This window comes from Callithrix jacchus, chromosome 17 (assembly GCF_049354715.1).
Source record: "Callithrix jacchus isolate 240 chromosome 17, calJac240_pri, whole genome shotgun sequence".
Classification (NCBI taxonomy): Eukaryota; Metazoa; Chordata; class Mammalia; order Primates; family Cebidae; genus Callithrix; species Callithrix jacchus.
The window spans coordinates 6,196,404-6,210,875 of NC_133518.1; the positions used below are offsets into that span (position 1 = coordinate 6,196,404).

General features: G+C 51.2%; 1 protein-coding gene across 6 annotated transcripts in view; it reads left to right on the forward strand.

The window, feature by feature from the left end:
* Positions 1–1,027: 1,027 nt before the first annotated feature.
* The window catches only part of LOC100392569 (uncharacterized), a 38,627-nt gene continuing 25,182 nt past the window's right edge, over positions 1,028–14,472 (forward strand). For 3 of the 6 annotated variants that reach the window (XM_078354919.1, XM_078354920.1, XM_078354921.1), the window contains exons 1-11: positions 1,028–1,152; positions 1,844–1,957; positions 2,622–2,726; positions 4,733–4,907; positions 6,046–6,123; positions 7,079–7,227; positions 7,749–7,886; positions 8,580–8,694; positions 8,858–8,942; positions 12,255–12,437; positions 13,595–13,704. The gene's annotated coding sequence lies outside the window, so the exon portion shown is untranslated. Of the gene's footprint in view, positions 1,153–1,843; positions 1,958–2,621; positions 2,727–3,353; positions 3,450–4,732; positions 4,908–6,045; positions 6,124–6,702; positions 6,803–7,078; positions 7,228–7,748; positions 7,887–8,579; positions 8,695–8,857; positions 8,943–12,254; positions 12,438–13,594; positions 13,705–14,472 lie in introns of those variants that run through there. The other 3 variants (XM_078354923.1, XM_078354924.1, XM_078354922.1) reach the window with 3 other exon arrangements.

The following is a 14,472-nucleotide window of genomic DNA, read 5'->3' on the forward strand; positions in this document are numbered from 1 at the left end:
TTCCTGCGGAAGCCGAGCAGCAGAGCGGAAAGCCTGGCTTCCAGGCCGGCGGTGGCCTAGGCAGCGCCAGGGTGGTTGATGTGTGGCTGCGCCGTGGCGAGGCAGGCCGGGATGCTGTACCCCCGGGAGAGCCCGTCACGGAAGCGCAAGGAGCTGGACGACCTCTGGAGCTTCCGCGCCGACTTCTCCGACGACCGGCGCCGGGGCTTCCAGGAGCGGTGGTAGCGGCCGCTGCTGCGGTACTTCGGGAAGGGCGGGGAGGCACACAGAAGCCGGGCGGAGGGAGTAGGGGAGCCCGGGCCGCCTCGCAGGCTCCTTCCCCTGGTCGCCCGGGGGTTGGGGGCCCAGAGGAGGTTAAAGGTCAGTGGGCTTGGGAGCGCTGGGTTGGGGGAGTGGGGCAGGGAGGGGGCCCAGGAGGACCGCTGCGGAGGAGGTGGGAGGAGGAGGAAGCGCCCCTGCCGAGCCCCCTCCCCAGGCGAAGACTGAGCCCGGGCAGTGTCCTTTTTTTTAATGTTTGTTTTTAATTTTTAAAATATTTTTTGAGACTGGGCTTGGCCCTGTTGCCCAGGCTGGAGCGCAGTGGCGCAATCCTAACTTCTGAGCTCAAGCGATCCTCCTGCCGCAGCCTTGCAAGTTAGCTGGGGGCTCCACGCCTGGCTAATTAAAAAAATTTTTCTTTTAGATATAGGGTCTCACTACTTTGCCCAGGCTGGTTTCGAACTCCTGGCCTCAAGCCATCGTTTTATGTTGACCTTCCAAAGCACTGATTACCGGCATGAGCCACCCAAACACTCCTCCCAGTAGTCGGGCCAGAGCGTCTTGGGCTGCACAGAGCTGGAGGTGAGGATGGGGAGGTGGAGACAGTTTAAACATCCTGAGGTCAGCTCTGCAAAGAAGGCAGGAATGTACCTTGGTCCCAGATCTGTTTGGGGGCCTAGGAGCTGAGCACCGCCCTTCTCTCCACAGTCTGGCCCCACCCTGGACATGGAGGTTCTCTCCAGCTTCAAGAACATCTGCCAGGACTGGCGGCTATGGCATTTTGTCAGCTGGGTGTGGCACAAATGGGAAGTGACCTTGCCAGAGTGGTGGACCCAGGACCTGCAGAGAAGAGTGGTGCTGAGGATTGGCAGTGCCCACTCCTATGCCATTCTGGTGAGTGCAGCCAGGAGCACGTAGGGCAGGTGGGTGGGTGTGGCTGCTGTACCGCATGGGAGTCCCAGGTGCCACCCACAGCCTGTCTCCTGGGATGGAACGGTGAGGGGCCCTTCCTTGCTCTGCCCTGGAGGCTGTTCCCTGTGTAGGGGGATAGGTGACCTCCTCTACCCCATTGGGATGCCATTCTTCCCATCTGGCTGGCAGGCCTCAGCTCTATGCTGCAAGTTATGAGGGAGTGCCCGATAACAGGGCCCCTCCTCATGCACTGAGCTGCTGCCCCCTCCCCATATCTCCAGTGTCTGCAGTGGGTGAATGGGGTCGATGCGCTAGAGCATGGGGGGTTTACCTCTCCTTCAAGGCCAACATCAGCAGCCTGGTCCAGGTGGGGCCCCTGCCCTCCTGCCTCCCCGTCACTGTTGCCATCAATGACACACTCCCTCCATCCAACCACCGGGGATCATCTGCTACATGACTGACACCTGCAAGTGGCTACCATCCTGCCTCCACCACACGCCCTCACCCCATAGTCTTCCTGCTAGGGACAGATTTGCCTTCACAGAGTGGAGGGGCCTGGATCTGGGGAGGCCACAGACATGTGGGCTGAGGTTAAACAACCCACAGCAGGGGTCCAGCAAACCACAGTTCTCCCACCCTGGATATCCCAAGGGTTACTTTGTCCACAACACAGACTTTGACTTCAGCCCGGCGGGACTGCAGCGGTCTGTGCTTCTGTTCACGACACTCACCACCTGCATTGATGACATCACCATCACCGTCACCACCAGCGTGGAGCAAGACAGTGGTGAGAGCTTCCAGTAGGATCCTTTCTCAGCGGGGCCCAGGGTGGCTCTGTTTGTTCCCTGTTTGGAAAGCTCTCCCAGGAAAAAGGTTCTCCCAGCATCTCTAAACCCTCCCAGGTTCCCATCCACCTACAAAGCTCAAATCCAGACTGTCTGAGCGGGCACCGGCTCCCAAAATCACCTGTGTGGTTGACCTCATTTGGAGAAGAGGAGTCTTCTTGCCTATGGTCACACAGCTCAGGGTGGCAATCCTGTCCCTTTCCCATGGAGCTACCCTCACTCCAGCTCCCCTTGGTACACATTGTGCTCAAGGAACAGGCAGCTTACCAGGTACTCCCTGTGGCCCGAGGCCCCTCCCTGTGGCCCCAGGCTCCCACCAAATCCCTGAGCAAATAGTGCAGTGTTGCCAGTCTGTGGTTTCATGTTGAACTAATTAAATACTCAAGTGCTGCTTAACTGCATGCCTTGATGAGTGCCTCTCTCCATCCTTTAACGACCCCGATGCCCACATGGCTCATGAGTGAAGGTGTCCCCACCCGAGATGCCCCGTCCCAGGGTGTGCTTTCAGGAGTCAGCTCCTAGACAGGGACAGTCAGCCATTAGGGATAGGGTGGGACCAGGGCAGGGGCTCTCCTGACTCCTGATATCTGTTCACTTGCCCCCCAGCGTTGCTGCCACCTGCTATAGGTGACTGAGAAGTGAGCCTGGGGCACCTTCAGACTCAACCCCAATGATGAGGACATCCACACAGCCAGCGAGCGCCACCTGAAGGTAAGACCCCTGCAGCCCCACCGCTTTCCTGGCCTCCCATCTCCACCTGGCCCTGGGCCACTTGGAGCATTAGCACCATTTTTCCATTTACTTCACCATTGGCAGACAGCAGGGGAGACCTCAGGACATGGCCAGTTGCAGTGGCTCATGCCTATAATCCTAGCACTTTGGGAGGCTGAGGTGGAAGGATCACTTGAGGCCAAGACTTTGAGATGAGCGTGGGCAACGTAACAAGGTTTCATAACTACAGAAAATTGAAAGGAAAAAAAATAAAGAACAGCAGGGCTAAGCAGAATTGGTGAGAGATTTGGGCAAGACCTGGGGCCCTTGGGTAGAGAGGGAGGTTGGCAGGGCTGATAAAAGCTGCCTTGCCTGGATTGACTCCTCTGGGCATCTAGACTGTGACCCTGGGCCTCCCTTCACCTCCAAGAGTTCATTGGCAAAACTGCTGGGAAGCTGCTCACGGGATGCAGCCGGAATAACCAGGTGCCTCCAGCCCCTCCACCCCCCTGCTTTTTGCTGTCCCAACCTTAGGGAGCCCAGGGGGCAGTTAGAGCTCAGCAGGGTCCTGGCTCCCCAGGGAAGCAGCTCATCAGCCTCCCTGAGCATCACCTCCTGCTTGCACAGGTGGTCATGGAGCTTAGACTATGGATTCGGCAGACCTACTCGATGCTCTCCGGCCTCCTGTGGGAGCCTATCAGGACCATGGTGGATCCCACAGAGGTGTGAGTTCCCAAGGGACACCCAGGGGTTAGAGAGAGGTGTGATGGCATCCTGAACAGCAGACTAGGTGGCAGGGACAAACAGGGTGGAGATGCCAGGCCCTGGGGGAACGGGTATTACAGAACGCCGAGATTGAGGCAGAACAGCCAGGAGTGGGGCATTTCCTGCAGTCCCCTATACTCCCATGGCAGTCTAGCTTATCAGGCAGGGAAGAGTCACCCTTCGTGGGGCCTGGTGTGGTGGCTCCTGACTGTAATTCCAGCACTTTGGGAGGCAGAGGCCGGTGGATCACCTGAGGTCAGGAGTTCACGACAAGCCTGGCTAACATGGTGAAACCGTGTCTCTAATAAAAATACAAAAATTAGCCAGACGTGGTGGTGTGCACCTGTAATCAGAGCTACTTGGGAGGCTGAGGCAGGAGAATCCCTTGAACCCAAAAGGCAGAGATGGCGGTGAGCTTCGATCGCATCACTGCACTTCAGCTTAGGAGACAGAGTGAGACTCCACCTCAAAAACTAAAAAATAAAAGGGAAGAGAACTCACCCTTTGCAGATTTGAGGGAAGGAAACTAAGGCACTAGCTTGGCTGTGCCTGGAGCAGCAAGAGTCTCTCCCCACTCTGCCTGTGTCCCACGTCTCCCGCATTATGTGTCCCCACCCAGCCCATCTGGTGAAAGGCAGAGGCAAAGGCTGCCTCCTGCTGGCCTCATTCCCAGGCTTTGGCTTCTGGGACCTGGTGTCTTTGGGTCTGGATTTGTTCCTTGCAGACCTGGAGGAGGAGCTGCTGGGGAGTCTCCACGTGTTGTCAGAGACCCCTCCTCTTGGTCAACTCCCTGTGACCCCTGTTTCTCAGACTTGGAGGGAAATAAGGGCACACAAATTGTGACCATGGAGGTGGCGCAAGGCTGCTAGGAGGAACAGGGAGTGTCTGCTACAGAGTTCAGGGTTTCTTTAATTTACTTTTTTTTTTTTTTTGAGACAGGGACTTGCTCTGTCACCTAGTCTGGAGTGCAGTGGTGCAATCTCTCCTACCTACAAACTTTGCCTCCCTGGTTCAAGTGATTCTCCTACCTCAGCCTCCCAAGTAGCTGGGATTACAGGCAGCTAATTTTTGTATTTTTTTTCAGTAGAGATGGATTTTACCATGTTGGCCAGGCTGATCTCTTGAACTCCTGAGCTCAGGTGATCTGCCCACCTCAGCCTGCCAGAGTGCTGGGATTATAGGCATAAGCCACTGCGCCCAGCCTAATTTTAAAATTCTTAACTTTTTTTTTTTTTTTTAAGACAGAGTTTTGCTCTCGTCACCCAGGCTGAAGTGCAGTGGCACTTGGCTCAGTGCAACCTCTGCCTCCCAGATTCAAGCAATTCTCCTGCCTCAGTCTCCACAGTAGCTGGAACTACCGCCTCCCAGATTCAAGCAATTCTCCTGCCTCAGTCTCCGCAGTAGCTGGAACTACAGGTATGTGCCACACCCAGCTAATTTTTGTATTTCTTAGTAGAGACAAAGTATTACCATGTTGGCCAGGATGTTCTCAATCTCCTGATCTTGTGGTCCACCCATGTTGGCCTCCCAAAGTGCTGGCATTACAGGTGTGAGCAACCACACGTGGCCAAATTTTCTCTGTTTAATTGTCTTTAGAGACAAGCCCTTGCTCTGTCACCTAGGCTGGAGTGCAGTGGCTCAGTGATAGCTCACTGCAGCCTCAAACTCCTGGACTCAAATGATCTTCCCACCTCAGCTTTCTGAGTAGGTAAGACCGCAGGTGTGCACCACACCCTGCAAAGATTTTACATTTTTTTTGTAGTAACGGGTTTTCACTATGTGGCCCGGTCTGGTTGAACTCCCAGCCTCAAGTGATCCTACCATCTTGGCCTCCCAAAGTGCTGGAATTATAGGCTTGAGCCACCGTACCTGGCCTTGAGTACAGAATTTCCTTAGGGGGTGACGAAAATGCTCTAAAATCGGTGATGGGTGTGCACTAAAGTGTGAGTGATATCTCAGCAAAGTTGGTTTATTTAAAACAGCAACAGGCTGGACGAAGTGGCTCATGCCTGTAATCCCAGCACTTTAGGAGGCCAAGGTGGGTGGATCATCTGAGGTCAAGAGTTTGAGACCAGCCTGGCCAACATGGTGAAACCCTGTTTCTATTAAAAGTACAAAAAATTAGTAACTTGAATGAGGGGCAGGGTATCCCACCTGCTCCGAGCAGCTCTTTATGAGCCCCAGCTATTTCTGGGGTCCTCAAATGAAACCTCCCAAGTCATACCCAAGTCATACCCAACATGGGCCTCCTCCCCTTTTCTAGCCCCCTGCTGGGAGATGCTGCGTGACAGAGGCTCAGGCTTTGGGTATTCCTGGCAAAGCCTCACCCCAGGAGCCGCACAGCTCAGGCCCAGTCCATGGTTCACATGGCCCCATTTCATCCTCTTTTTTCCTTGAGAGCAATTAGTCCCTGGGAGATCCTGGATCCCTCGTTCAGGTGCAGTGCTGTAGGGCAACACTTCTTCCTGGGGTGACCCAGGCCTGCAGGGTCCCAGTGTCACTGGCAGGCCTTGACCTGGCCTCCACCTGAGTCCCTGCTCCTCCTCTCCCACAGGGAACATGACATCCTCTTCCCAGGGTACACCCACCTGCAGAGGGCCCAGCCCCTTCACTGGAGCCACTGGATCCTGAGGTGAGCTGGGTGAGGTGCTCGGGCTGTACTGGATGGGAGGACCCTGGCTGCCCTGACTCTCCTGCCCTTGGCTTCTCACAACGGTGCCATGATGCTGACCCTAGACTCTGAGCGGCTGCTGGAGGTGCAAAAGCTGATTGGTGTCCTGCCCCTGGGGAGGTGGGTGAGGCTCCAGTGCCCTAAGGGCCTGGTGGGGGTGGCTGCTGCATAGCCTAGGGATTCACACATGAGCTGGGAAGGGCAGAGAGGGCTAGAAAATCAGGTTGTCTGCTCAGAGGGGTCCCTGCATGGAGCCCCAGCTATTGCTAAGGTGGGGATGTCCAAGCCAGTGAATGTGTCTGAGCAGGGCTGGAGCTCTTCAGTGAGGCTCTAGTGAGTCCAGCCCACTGCCCTCAGCCTGACATATGGGGACATGTGTCAGGAGACAAGGGTTCTGCACCCATGGTTTCTCGGTGCCTGGGGATAAGCATTCAGGAGACATTAGGGGACAAGGGAAAAGGTTGAGCTCCAGACACTTGCCCTGGCAACTAGGACTTCATTCTGTTTGTGTGTGTGTGTGTCTTTCTGTCTGTCTGTCAGGGCTGCCTGCCAGGAGCCCTGGTCACCATGAATCCCTGTCCCTGCAGCGGGGCCATTTTGGGCAATCCCGTGGGTGTAGACAGAGAGCTGCTCTGAGCAGGTGAGATACCCTGCTCCTCCTCCCTAGGGAGAGTCACCCTCAGCACTGGCCAGGAGATGCAGACACACCAGAGGGCAGGAGCCGGTGGCCCCTGGTGAAACCATCATTCATTGCCTATGGGCACTGAGCTTATCTAGGCCAAGGGTCACCCATGGCACGGGTGCCTGGTACTGAGAGACTCAGGGCTCCTACCTCCCTCCTGAGACTGTGGTAAAGATGCCTCCCCCCAGCTCCCACCCCACCCACCCTAATCCTCTTTCCTGATCCTCTTTCCAGGGGGAGGGGGCCAGGCAACCAGCTTAGGGGAGAGGAGGCCACACTCCCTGTTCTCCAGCCCAGCCCTGCTTCCTCCCAACCCCCAGAACTCAACTTTGGTGCCATCACTCTTAACAGCATGGATGCCACCAGTGAGCGTGACTTCATGGGTGAGTGTTGGGGAGCCAGTCCCCTGCCCTGTGCCTCACTTCTGTCCCTCAGCCCAGCTTCTCTCCAGTCTTCTCCTACTCCTGTATGTTCAGACTGTTTGTGGTGGTGATTGTACACTAAAGTGTAAACTTTAAATGAGTAAATTGGGCAGGGCACAGTGGCTCATGCCTGTATTCCCAGCACTGGCCAACATGGTGAAACCCCATTTCTACTAAGAATACAAAATTTAGCCAGGTGTGATGGTGGGCACCTGTAGCTACTTGGGAAGCTGAGGCAGGAGAATCGCTTGAACCCAGGAGGCCAAGGCTGCAGTGAGCTGAGATCACACCAGTACACTCCAGCCTGGGCAACAAGAGTGAAACTTTATCTCAAAAAATAAAATAAAATGAAAATAAATAAATGGGTAGATTTATGTGAACAACACATCGGTAAAGCTGGTTTATCTTATTTTTTTGTTTTGTTTTGCTCTGTTGCCAGAGGCGGTGGGGGGCAGCTGGCTAAATTTTCATTTTTTTTCCAGACAGAGTGTTCTGTTGCCGGACTTGAGTGCAGTGGCACGATCTCGACTCACTGCAACCTTCACCTCCTGGGTTCAAGTGATTCTCCTGGCTCAGCCTCCCAAATAGCTGGGATTACAGTTGCATGCCACCACACCCGGGTAATATTTTTGTATTTTTAGTAAAGACGGGGTTTCACCGTGTTGGCCAAGATGTTCTGGATCTCCTGACCTCATGATCTGCCCACCTTGGCCTCCCAAAGTGCTGGGATTACAGGAGTGAGCCACCACACCCAGCCAAAGCTGGTTTATTTAGAACAACAACAATAACAAAAAACAGGCTAGGTGCAGTGGCTCACATTTGTAATTCCAGCACTTTGGGAGGCCAAGGCAGGAAGATTACTTGAGCCCAGGTGTTTTAGACCAGCATGGGCAACATAGCAAGACTCCATCTTTACTCAGAATGAACATTTAGGTCAGGCACAGTGGCTCACACCTCTAATCAAGAACTTTGGGAGACCAAGCCAGGTGGATCACAAGGTCAAGAGATCGAGACTACCCTGGCCAACATGGTGAAATCCCGTCTCTAATAAAAATAGAAAAATTAGCTGGCCATGGTGCCAGCTACTCAGGAGGATGAAGCAGGAGAATTGCTAGAACCTAGGAGGTGGAGACTGCAGTGAGCCAAGATCTCACCACTGCACTCCAGCCTGGCAACAGAACAGGCTCTGTCTGGAAAAAAAAATGAAAATGTAGCCAGGTCCCTTCCACTGTCTAACTTCCTCTTTCTCTCTGTATGGTCAGGCTGGGTGAGTACCAGAGAGGCTTGGTGACTGGGAATCTTCTTTCTCCCAGCTGAGTTCCTGTTCTAGGCTTCATTCTGCATGACCCATCTCAGCAGGATGGCCAGGGACCTCATCCTCTATGGCACCAAGGAATTCAGCTTCATTTAGCTCTCAGATGCCTACAGGTAAGCGCTGAACTGCCACTTCCACCTGCCCCTCTCAGCCTCTGCATTCCCCATGCCCCTTAGGCATGACTTTCTTCCTCCCTGCCCTCCACCAGACCTGGCCAGTGAGCTGCTGGACCAGCCAATGGCCCAGCCCCTTCAGTGCCTGCATCTCTGTCCACAGCACCAGAAGCAGCCTGATGCCCCAGAAGAAAAACCCTGACAGCTTGGAGCTGATCTGGAGCAAAGCAGGGTGTGTGATTGGGCAGGTGAGCATGGCAGGGAGAAAGGAAGGGTGGCTGTGAGGTCCCCAGGGAGGGGGCAGAATTCCTGGTCAAACCCCGTGCCTCCCTCTTCTTGCAACATGCCGTGCTCCTGATGACCCTCAAGGAACTTGCCAGCACCTGCAACAAAGACCTACAGTTGTGAGGCTTGGGATGGTGGCTGGGGGAGGTCTGCCTGCCTACACACCATGTGCCAGTTCTCAGGGTTCTGGCATACCCAGACAGGGACCCTCAAGATTGCCGTACCTACTCCAATCCTGTGTAGTCAGCCCCATCTGTGGCTGCTTTTGGAGCTCTCGGCCCTTCCTTTGGGTACTGAGTATTCTTCCCATGGAAGGCAGCAGGGATGCCTCAGTGTGGGGTGTGGCTGTGGGGACCCTGGGTGCCAAGAGGAACATCTTCTGCCATGTTCCTCCCAGGAGGACAGGAAAGCTTTGTTTGAAGTGTCAGACACCATGAGTGCTGTGCTTCAGGTGGCCACTGGCATCATCTCTACACTGCAGGCAAGCCCACCCCCACCTGCCTCTCCTCCCCTAGATCCTAGGCACTGGGGTGGGCTTGCCAGGAGAGTGGCCTTGGGGGGAGGCAAGGTGGGGCCGGAGGACCTGGGCAGGGAAGGAGAGGTGTGCTCAATCCTGTTCCTGGGGAACAGGGAAGGGACAGAAGCTGCTGCCATGCAATGGAAGTAAATGAGACTCAAGGGACCTGGGGCCTGTCAACTGACCCAACCAGAACCCTTTTAAAAAAGAAAATTTATATAAAAGATTGTCATGGTGGCTCACGCCTGGAATCTCACACTTTGGGAGGCTGAGGCAGGTGGAGCACTTGAGTTTAGGATTTTGAGACCAGCCTGGCCAACATGGCGTAATCATGTCTCTTAATAAAAATGCAAAAATTAGTTGGGTGTGGTGGTCCACACCTGCAATCCCAGCTATTTAGGAGGCTCAGGTAGGAGAATTGCTTGAACCTGGGAGATGTAGTGAGCCGAGATGATGCCACTGCATTACAGCCTGGATGACAGAGTGAAACTCCATCTTCAGATATGTAAATTAATTAAATATCTTTAAAAAATTATTTTTTAGAGACAGGGTCTCTTTTTGTCACCCAGGCCAGAGTGCAATGGTGCAGTCAAAGCTCACTGCAGCCTCAAACTCATGAGCTCAAATGGTCCTCCCACTTTAGCCTCCAAAGTAGCTGGGACTACAGGTGTGCACCACCACGCCTGGCTAATTTTTTGTAGAGACAGGGTCTTCCTGTATGGCCCAGGCTGGTCTCAAACTCCTGGCCCCAGGCCATCCTTCCACTTTCATCTCCCAAAGTGCAGGAATTATAGGCATGAGCCACTTTGCCTGGCTGATTTCTTTTAAAACCAATTATTATGGGAATTTCTGTCTATAACAGCTAGAGAATGCATAATGAACCCTATGTACTGACACCCAGCTTCAACAATAATCAGCTCACGAACATTCTGGCTCCAGCTGTCTTTACACACTGCCCCACACTGTGGGTATTGGGTAATCCCAGCACTTTCAGAGGCCAAGGCAGGTAGATCACCTAAGGTCAGGAGTTTGAGGCCAGCCTGACCAACATGGTAAAGCCCCATCTCTACTAAAATGCAAAAAAATTATCTGGGCGTGGTGGTGCATGCCTGTAGTCCCAGCTACTTGGGAGGATTGAATCGTTTGAGAATCACTTGAACCCAGGAGGTGGAAGTTGCCGTGGGCCAAGATTGCACTATTGCACTCCAGGCTGGGCAATAAGAGCTAAACTCTGTCTTAATAATAATACTAAGGCTGGGCAGTGTCTCATGCCTGTAATCCTAGCACTTTGGGAGGGCAAAGTCACACAGCTTGCGGTAGGACCTCCAGTCATTAAAGGTACCTGGTATAACAGAGACTACTGAGTTACTCACCGATGACCAGAAGTGAAATGTGGAGCCCAGACCTGCAAAAGGCTGGGATGGCACTTAAAGAAAAAAGAGGGGGCGGGGCACGGTGGTTCGTGCCTATAATCCCAGCACTTTGGGAGGCCGAGGCGGGTGGATCATGAGGTCAAGAGATTGAGACCATCCTGGTCAACATGGTGAAACCCTGTCTCTACTAAAAATACAAAAAATTAGCTGGGCATGGTGGCACACGCCTGTAGTCTCAGCAACTCAGGAGGCTGAGGCAGCAAAATTGCTTGAACCCAGAAGGCGGAGGTTGCAGTGAGCGGAGATCATGCCATTGCACTTCAGTCTGGGTAAAAACAGGGAAACTCCGTCTCAAAAAAAAAAAAAGAAAAAAAAAGAGGGATAGCGTATGCTATAGACTGAATGTCTGCCTCAAAGTTCATGTTGAATCCTAATCCCCGATGTAACGATATCAGAGGTGAGGACTTTGTGAGGTGATTGCAGCTATTGAGGGAGGAGTCCTCATTAATCGAATTAGTGCCTGGTCAAAGAGGCCCTGGAGTGCTCTGTTACATCTTCTACCACCTGAGAACACAGCAAACAGGCACCATCTAGGAATCAGGGCTTCCCCAGACAACAAACCTTCTCCTTCCTCCACCCTGACCTTGGGCTTTCAGCCTTCACAAATGTGAGAAATAAATTTCTGTGGTTTATAAGCCACCCAGTCTATGGTATTCTGTTATATCAGCCCAAACAGACTAGGATAGTGCAGTAGCTTTCGAGGGCAACTGGAACAAGGGGAAGGAGGACTGACTTTATTTGTTAAAGATGTCAGCAACTGGCTGGGTATGGTGACTCATGCCTATAATCCCAGCACTTTGAAAAGCCAAGGGGAGCAGATCACCTGAGGTCAGGAGTTGAGACCACCCTGACCAACATGGTGACAACAAAAAAATTAGCTGGTTGTGGTTGTGCACACCTGTAATCCTGGGCACTCGGGAGGCTGTGGTAGGAGAATCACTTGAACCTGGGAGGTGGAGGTTGAAGTGAGTGGAGGTTGTTGCAGTGAGGCGAGATCGTGTTCACTGCACTCCAACCTGGGTGATAGTGACTCCATCTCAAAATAAAAAAGATGTCAGCAACTTAAGTATTTTTAACGGCTGGGCAGAGGGGACCAATGAAAAAGAGTAGGACATCGTGATCTGAGGGGAGGGTTTGGCTCAGGAAGGAGGAAGTACACCTCTTCCTTGGATACTGGAAGGGAAGGTGTTGCTGATGAAAACTCCAAAGGAAGAAAAGGTCCATGGAGGATGCTTCATCACTGGGTTTAAGTTTTTTAACAAAATTGGTGAGGAAGACATCTGCACAGAATCTAAAAAATAATGAATGCAGCCATGGTACCTTAGGGCGCTGGAAAAGGCAATGCACCTGACCTCTGGGGAAGCTGATCTGAGAGGCATGCGGGACGTCTTGGTGTGGGGAATCTGTGTGGAGATACGTCTGGAGACAGTGAGTCATACTTCCTGACCTTATAACCATGCAGCTCAGCAGTCTCTGCGAGAGTCGGCTCCCTGCAATTTGTGTTCCAGGTACTGCTCTCGTTCGTTAAGACTTCTACAATGGGGAGGGTAAAAGAAATACATTTTAATTTGTAAGAAAATGAAGCATTCAAAAATAAAATTACCTGCTCTATTCAGGGTATATTTGCTTTCCAGCCTATCTTAGCAGTTACAGAGGATAACTGCTAAGTACACTTGACTCGTTCATTTGAACATCATGTGAGCACAATTGACAACCCATCTTAAAAAAAAATCTTGAGAAAAAAGTATTTAATTTCTTGACTAAATTTAGCTTTCAGAAGGGATCAGTGATTCTGTTGATGGTGATTGAGACGGTTAATATGTAGATGTTTTCTTCTTGGCATGTGAGAGACATGTTTGTTTTAGTGGGAGCAGCAGGTGTGTATAGAAGGAGACCTGGAGTCCCAGGCCACCACACTACTTGGGCTGGTAACATGTATTTTTCAAGTTCTGCTCTACCAGTCTGAGTACCATGTGTTGATAACTGACATCTGTGCTTCTATCAAATTAAACCTGAAGTGCCTTTCTCTTTTCATTTCAAATAACTTTGCTCTTTCTTTGCTTACGCCATTTAAAGTGAGATTTGTACCAAAGTGTTAAAATGTATTTAGTGTATTCCTTAATAACATGAATATATACATTACAATCTTTGATTTAATCATATCTTAAGTCTTTAGTAACAGTGTACTCTTGCACTGGAAATCTTTCAGCTGACTATCTTTAATCTTTATCAAGTTTTCAGTTTATTAGTCTGTTTAATCTCTTATGCCACTTTTACACTTATGCCATTTAGACTAGCAATTAATAAACATTGAGAAAAATTATTATAATTGTTACATTGAATTCAGAAGAGTGACACATGTTTAATATTACATTCTATAAAAAATCCTAAGCTTAATTTCAGGAAAGATTCAGTTTTATTCTTATAAGTATTTACGATTAGTCAAAACTCCCCCTACCCAATCCCTTATCAAAATCAATGTTCATAAACCAACAGGTGAGGTTTTTGTGTGCCCACTAGATACTTATATGTCCATGGGCAGGAATGATCACAGGAATTAACGCATCCATCCAGCTGGACTGTGGAGATGTTTCTAATGTTTGATAGAGATCCTGTTATTCACATAACTGTGGAGTGACTTGGCTAACTGACATATTTTCTTTAGGATCCATGGAGCACGTAACACATCCTGATGCTGTTCTCAGCCTTCTATGGCCTCTTGGTCACCGTTTCCTACCATCTGAGCTGGCAGAGCAGTGACCCATCTGTGTTCATGTGAGTGATCTATGCCTGTGCTGTCATCACTGAGCAGGGGGCGCGGTTCCCACAGCGTTTTGCCCTGACTGAGGTGGGGAGATGGCAAATCACTGCCTATTGTAATTTGACTCTCATTATTAAACTAGCGGGTCATTCACCAGAGGAGGGCAGGAGAAATACAGGACCAGCCAGAAATTAGTAACAGTTAAAAGTGAACATCCAGCAAACATTTTGGCTTTGCTCCTTTGATTTTGGAGTAAAATGCACAGTGGCAGGAACAGATGGCCAATAGCACCCAAGCCCTGTTGTGACTTTCCCTTGGGTGAGTTGGGTGAGAAGCTACCACCTCAACAATACTTTCTCTAGATCCATTAAACTGCATCCCTGCATTGAGGCAGTTACCTGTGGAGACTAAACCAGCACCTCTGAAAGGAAACGTTTTTGTTCTATTTTGTTGTGGTGGTGTTGGTTCTCAATCTGGCCAATGCCCTCTGGATTTAAAGTGAGATTTGCACCAAAGTGTTAAAATGTATTTAATGTGATCCTTAGTAACGTGAACGTATACATTGCAATCTTCCCTTTCATCATATCTTTTAAACCTTTGGTCACATGTACTCTGGCACTGGAAGTCTTTCAAGTGATGCCAGAGTGAGTTTCCGATACTGACAGTAGCATCTTATGTAATGTGTTTAAATTTATGAAAAATTTTGATTTAAGATAACCATACTCTTGGAGGACCAGAGACAGCATAATTTTAGGCTATTAGATGCGGCAGTATCAAAGGCA